General features: G+C 38.7%; 1 long non-coding RNA gene across 1 annotated transcript in view; it reads left to right on the top strand.

The window, feature by feature from the left end:
• LOC103920098 overlaps window positions 1-5,750 on the top strand; it is a 9,673-nt gene extending 3,923 nt beyond the window's left edge. The window contains exons 3-4 of the long non-coding RNA XR_663772.1: window positions 3,128-3,231; window positions 4,851-5,750. This is a non-coding gene — a long non-coding RNA (uncharacterized LOC103920098). The remainder of the gene's footprint in view (window positions 1-3,127; window positions 3,232-4,850) is intronic.
• Window positions 5,751-6,164: the final 414 nt, after the last annotated feature.

Below are 6,164 nucleotides of genomic sequence, written 5' to 3' on the forward strand. Positions count from 1 at the left end.
CCTGCAAGGAAGCTGTTGTGTGTAACTGTGACCAGCTTCTCACGGGTACCAAATAATATAATCCATTTATCAAACTTCAGATTTACCAAACTTCATTTCAAAAGCAATTAATGTCCCTTTCCTCCCTTACTAACGGAGCTGGCTTCTCAGGAAACTGGTTTCATTAATGCAGTGATTTCTCAAACTTTTGTAAGTCTTACTGCTTTTTTGAGGTCACCCATCTCTGTGTAACCTCCTCTGAGTCCAACCCATCTAGCCAGGAACAAGCAACTCCTCATATTGTCAGCATCAGCTTCGCTGTATATTTAGTTGTTTGACTAAAGGTGATTAGCTGCTCGTTGGCTGGCACAGCTGGTAATTACAGATAGTTTTTGCTCCTCTGTCATGGAGGAACGGAGCTGCTGCCAGCAGTAAATCTGCATAATGTGGAGATTTTTGTGGGGGTTTTGTTTTGATAATGTATTGAATATAAGTATAGAATTAATATTAAAATATATTTTAAAAAATCTGATCTTTCAGAACCCCCCTTAAGCCCTTCACTAGCCCTCTTAGGAGCTCTTAACTACAGTTTAAGAAATAACTGGCTTAATGATTAGGAACACACTGCTATTTTCTGTTCATTTGTTTATGTCTGAGCTTATGTGTACTTCTAGCTGGAAGAACAACAATGCTTGCCCTTTTTCTGTAATTACGTACACAGAAAAATGATACCCCCTTTACACCTTCATTTTACTGAGCTAAATAAACCAGGCTTTTGAAGCCTCCAGACACATAGCAGGCTCTGTGCATTTGCTCCCATTCCCACACATCTCTCTTGAGTATCATTGATCGGACTTGTACACAACAGCCCCAGTTACCTTACTTACTGTGCACCGATTATTTCTGAGATACTTCCTGTTATTACTGAAGATGATCGCGATCCATGAAACATGAAGCTCCTGGGGTTGATTTTTTTTTTCTGGCTGTAAATGTCTCAGTGCTTGTCCTTAAACCTGCTAACCGGGAACTAGGAGACAATTTTTTGATCTCATATTTGTGCAACGGCAGGCCTCTCAGTGATTTCAGTGGCACAAAGTCAGTTCTTATATATTGATGATTTTGCTCAAAATAAACTTCCAGTGCCTTCAAAGAATTTTTGTCTATAAGGAATAAATAGGACAGAATTGGCCTTTAATCACTTCAAAATAGATTGGCCAAAACAAAACACTCTAGGAAAAACTGCAGACTGGTGAGGGCCAGGCTTAGTTGACCTTTTCCTTATCTGATTTCTAGCATGTGACTATTTTATTCACTATAAAGTATAATTTTAACAGAAGCTCAACCTATGCCAATTGGTTTTTCAAGACAGGCTTAACTTTGGAGGGCAAAGAGATGCAGCTTTAAGTAGATCTGAATATGATCTTTGCTGCTGAAATGTAATACCTGATGTAAAGTATCATAGATAAGAACAGTTTATAATAATGGCACACTGAGTTTGAAATGATGAAATCTCACTGAAACTATATTACAAACCAATTTTTTTGGTGCTAATTCTCAGGTGAGTTTGCAGATGATATCTAATTGTTGGGAGCGGTCAAATCACTGGAGGGCAGGGCTGCTGTCGAGAGGGACTGAGACAGGCTGGAGAAATGGGCTGACAGGAAGGACAGGCAGACACAAAGTCCTGCACTTGGGTTGGAATAACTCCATGCAACAGGACAGGCGGAGGGCTGGCTGTATGGAAAGGGGCTTTGCTGAAAAGCACCTGAGGGTCCTGGTGGATGACAGCAATACGCCCTTGCTGCAAAGCCAGCTACATCCAGGACTGTATTAGCAAGAGGTTAGCCAGCAGGGCAAGGGATTCTTCCGCTCTGTTTGGCACTTGCGAGACCACATCTGGAGTATGTGTCCTGTTCTGGGCTCCCCAGGACACAAAAGACATGGACATACTGGAGCAAGCCCAGTGGAGGGCCACCAAGATGGTCACAGGGCTGAAGCACAGGGACATATGAGAAGAAGCTGTAAGAGCTGGGTTTGCTCAACTGGCAGAGGAGAAGGAAATCTCTCTTGTATCTCTCTTCCGCTATCTCTTGGGAGGGTGCAGAGAAGATGGAGGCAGACACTTCTCAGGGGTGCACAGTAGAACAAGAGGCAATGGACAGAAGTTAGAACATGGGAAATTTCTGCCTCAAGATAACGAAAATGTTTTTAATGTAAAGGTGGTCAAAAACTCCACCAGGTTGCTCAGAGAGATGGTGGAATTTACATCCTCGGGGCTATTTAAAACTTGACATGGCCCTGAGCAACCTGATCTAGCTGGACCTGCTTTGAGCAGGGGAGTGGACTAAAGACCTCCATAGGTGCCAGAGATTATTTTAAGTCTATGATTCCAACTTCTCAACATCAGGTGCTGTAGTTCAAAAAGGCAACGTGCCTGATAGATGCAACAGCACAAAGTAAAAATGTGAGTGGAGTCACTCTCTACTCTATAAATACTCTATGGCATTGTATTAGCATATTGGTGTCTGAGGTAGCCATTTGTATTTCTCATTAATTGTTCTAACCAGAGCCATTAACATCATTGTTTTTAATTACTTATGAAATGGCAAAGAACCTTGCTGGAAGGAAAGGGCTATATAAAATACTGCTAGTTTTATTTCAAGTAAAGGAATGTTTTCTACTTAGCTGAATTCCAGTAAGCACAAATTTAAATTTATCTTCAAACTGTGCCAAATTACATTTGGTTTTCTGTATGAAAACATAAAGACAAAGTAGAATGTTTATGATTTTAATAGTGCTACAAAATGCTCTTTTTAATAATGCATGAAGTAACCAGAGTTATTGCAAACTCAAGTACTGAGCAGATTGTAACAATCTTTCAGTAAACATTATTGTCTTACTCTAGTTCTACATATCTCCTGGATGCTAAAAGAAAATCCTATCCTGCCTTCATAGCCTCTTCTTGAAAGAAAAGGAAGGAAGAATCAAATACAGAAACTACAGGAATAAAAAGCACCCTGTTCTCTGCCTTAAAGCACTTCACATGTGATTATAATTCCAATTATATATTCTTTCCTAGGTGCTTTAGTAGAGTTTGAATTTGTGGTCAGAAAATGTCAGCCTTCACTGAGTGATGTGCTTTTTGCAGGCCAGCCTCCTTCCCAAAATGGGAAACAGTCTGTAGCTTCTGCAGTCTTACACGTACCGGTACCTTAAATGATGAACCTGAGACAGACCCCATGACATCACAAGGTACAGGTGCTTTAAAATAGTTGTATTTTTTTAAAATGCATGTGCTTTTATTTTCACCCTGTTTTGAACATTTTCAGTCCCACCATCATCACATTTTTCGGTTTTCTAGCTTATTGAGCCAAAAGTTTGTTACAATAAGCAAAAGGTGATTTTCTCAAGTAATCTTCATCACCTGAACCCAGGAACTGTGGTTGCAAGGGACCTATCAAATATCACAAGGCTTGCGATAAAATAATGAGAGTTGCCTACGCTCTGGCAACTCCTGTCAATGAGACAACAACAGCTGCTCTGAACAAACACTACAGCCAGAAAAGAACAAATCAATGGTCAGTCAAGGAGAAGTGAAACGGAGAATTATCAAAGGATAAACTTGGCCAAGCTACGACCAGCCAAGGATAAACTAGACCACCTTTCCCACACGTATAATAGGAATAATAGCACATATTTATGGAGCAGGGTTATTGTTAAGGATCGAGTCATTAATATTTGTGAAACGCTGTGGAGTCCTTCATGGAATATGCAGAATAGTAATGCAAGCTAATTAGCCGATGTGCTGCTCCAAGGCAGCTGCAGCTTATCCAAGGGAGAGAGGCAGTGCAGGTGAAGGGGCAAAACAGCGAAAACCAAATAGAGGGCAAACGGCAAGAAGTAGTACTATGGGGGAGAAGAGGAAACCAAATCACAGGGGAAGTGGAAGGAGGAAATGAGGCCAGATGGGACAAGGAGGTGATGCCTCGGTTAGTGCAGTATAAAGACACAGGGCACAAATCTGTTTGAAATAGAGCTTTATTAGTTCTGCTGCTCATGCAAGAACCTGTGGTTGTTTGTTTTGGGTTTTTTCCATTGTGGTTTGTTGTTTTTTTTTTTTTTTTTAGAAAAAATGAAGTATAACCAGAGAAAAACAAGTATAACCAGATGGAAGTATTTAACTGACCATCTGCAAGTACAGAGGGGAACTGTGGGTTTTCCAGGGTGTAAATCTTCCAAGAGAAGAAATCAAAATAATTCTACCCTGTGGTTGTTTGTTTTGGGTTTTTTCCATTGTGGTTTGTTGGTTTTTTTTTTTTTTTAGAAAAAATGAAGTATAACCAGAGAAAAACAAGTATAACCAGATGGAAGTATTTAACTGACCATCTGCAAGTACAGAGGGGAACTGTGGGTTTTCCAGGGTGTAAATCTTCCAAGAGAAGAAATCAAAATAATTCTACTTCTGTATTGCTGACAAAGGGAGCATTGTTTGAGAACTGATTGCAACATGCACTTGAACAATAGCTTTAGATCAGCAGAAGCACAAAATATTGCTGTGACATGTGTTTCAATTAAAACAAAAATAATTAACCACCCATTAGTGTCATGAAAAACATAGGCTATTAACAGTAAATGCTCTTCAGCGATTTTATTATCTCCGCAAAGCTGTTTCCAGTATTTTTTCTACCTGTTGTTGGTAATTTTTTCCACTGTGTAGCTATCTGCATGCAGTTTTACATATTCCTCCTCAGCTTCCTTTGTATCTTGGTACTGTAGAGAATTGATTAGTGGGGTAGACTGTAATGATACAAAGACTCTTCACCTGGAGGCTGCCTGTTGTCACATTGTGCATCCCTGTTGTTACATGACAGCTAATCTTGCTTTTGGAGAACTGCTGCAAAGATCACAAAAATACTATCTTGCTGACTGCAGCGGGAAGCTTTGCTTGGTATTCTGGTAGAGAACACAGAGACTGAAGAAGTGCCTTGTACTTCTCACCTCTAGTAATAGATTTCCCAAGTTAGTGTTAGAGCACTGTCACTGACTCCTGAGGTTTTCATACTACGGAGAAACTGGAGTTACTGAGACAATGGTTTCCCTAGTGCCTGTGTCAAGGATCAAAGCCATTAACTTTTTAAGAAAAGTTTCTATTATTGAAAGTATTTAATTACAATATTAAACAACCCTATTTCTAAATATACTTGTGGCCCTATTTCTCCAAAAGATTCTGTTCAGAACAATGTCAAAAAGCACGCAGTTATTGTTTTCATGCCAAGTTCACAAGATTCGTATCGAGATCACTGAAACCCAAACTATACACGTTTCTCTTACAGAATATAATGACATCTTTCAAAAGAGTTTCCATTTTATAAATGGACTCTTTTTCTAAGAACTGTAACTTTATTTTCACTTGCTTTTAGGAGTCTAAAGACTCAAACAGTGGTAACAGTTTAGAAATCTACTGTTATTTTCAACAAAACTAAATTCTTGTATTTTACAGTCTTATTGGACATCTCTCTTAACTGATGTATATTTTAAGTGCTGTTGGTAGAAATTTGTATTCGGTTTAGTAGCATAAATTTTTTTATTTTCTCCTTTAACTTTTCAGATGCTGGTAATCCTTTGTGTAATAACAGGTTAATGTTTGCCAGCTATATGTATATGGCAAGATGCCCAGTATCAGCTGAGCTGTGAAAATGAAAGTATCAAAATATCCCCACCTGTGAACTCTGCAAGAAACAAATATTACCCTCTGCTTAAAAAGAAAAAAACCCAAACATAAACCAACAAAACCCAACACCCTTAGTGAGAAAAGCTTTGGTCTTCCAAAATGAGCGTAAGGGAAAAATCATCATAAGCAAATTTTATCCTGTCAGAGAATTCTCACCTAATTTATTCTGTTTACAGATTTGGTCTAATAACGATTATATCTCCCACCTCTTTGTAAAATATTCTGAGATTTACTGATGAAAAGTGCTAAGGAATAAAATAATATTTATCTACTGTACAATTATAGTATCATAATTTTTATAGTTTGTATAGTTTTCTGTGATAATAATTTATTAATGTCTTGCTTATGATTACAGCTAAGACTGAATTCATTCTTTTGAACCTATGAATAAAATGTATCACTTGTTTACTTGCTCAGATCCTCCCGTATCCAGTTAGCCTACCATCACCCCCGT

This window comes from Pygoscelis adeliae, unplaced genomic scaffold (genome assembly GCF_000699105.1).
Source record: "Pygoscelis adeliae isolate BGI_AS28 unplaced genomic scaffold, ASM69910v1 Scaffold14, whole genome shotgun sequence".
In the NCBI taxonomy this organism is placed as follows: Eukaryota; Metazoa; Chordata; class Aves; order Sphenisciformes; family Spheniscidae; genus Pygoscelis; species Pygoscelis adeliae.